This window comes from Eurytemora carolleeae, unplaced genomic scaffold (assembly GCF_000591075.1).
Source record: "Eurytemora carolleeae unplaced genomic scaffold, Eaff_2.0 scaffold73, whole genome shotgun sequence".
Lineage (NCBI taxonomy): Eukaryota > Metazoa > Arthropoda > Copepoda > Calanoida > Temoridae > Eurytemora > Eurytemora carolleeae.
Window position 1 is genome coordinate 426,652 of NW_019396049.1, and position 789 is coordinate 427,440.

Below are 789 nucleotides of genomic sequence, written 5' to 3' on the forward strand. Positions count from 1 at the left end.
GATTTTAACATTCAGCCGATGTTTTAACCCCCTTAAACCATGTTACAACCCCTTTCATGTGTACCAAATTATAGGTTTTAGCTGGGTTTTATTTCAATTTCCCAATCATTTCTGGGATGCACAAACTCTATCAAATGACAGGCTTCCTTTACTCCCTTCATCATACAGCATCCATTAATAGTATAAGGGTTATATTATTTTGTGTGGTGGTGGTGTTTTGAATATTGTCCTACTTTCTTCTATAAAAAATAAAAAGTCATTTAACCATGAGGGTTGATTAAACATTTTTCAAAGCTTCTGCACTTTCTGATAAATAATGTCACAAAGTGTAAAAACAAAAACAAAATAATAAATAAGTTTTCTCTTTAGAGCAATTAAACTCATTTGTGTTCTTGCTTTGCACAAGGCACATCATGTGATTAAAAAGGTAGAGTTAAATAAACGTCTTAATTCTTATAAAAACTGTGTTTATAAGGTTTTTAAGGTTGGAAGATTGATAGGTTTGGAAGTTTTTAAGGTGGAACAGTTGGAAGGTTAGGAGGTTTTAAGGTTGAAAAGTGGAAAGATAGAAAGATGGAAAGGTTGTAAGGTTGTAAGGTTTGAAGATAAGGGTTTAAGGTTGTAAGGTTGTAAGGTTTGAATATAAGGGTTTAAGGTTTTAAGGTTGTAAGGTCTGAAGATCAGGGTGTAAGGTTGTAAGGTTGTAAGGCTGTAAGGTTGTAAGGTTGTAAGGTTGTAATGTTTGAAGATAAGGGTGTAAGGTTGTAAGGATGTAAGTTTTGAAGATAA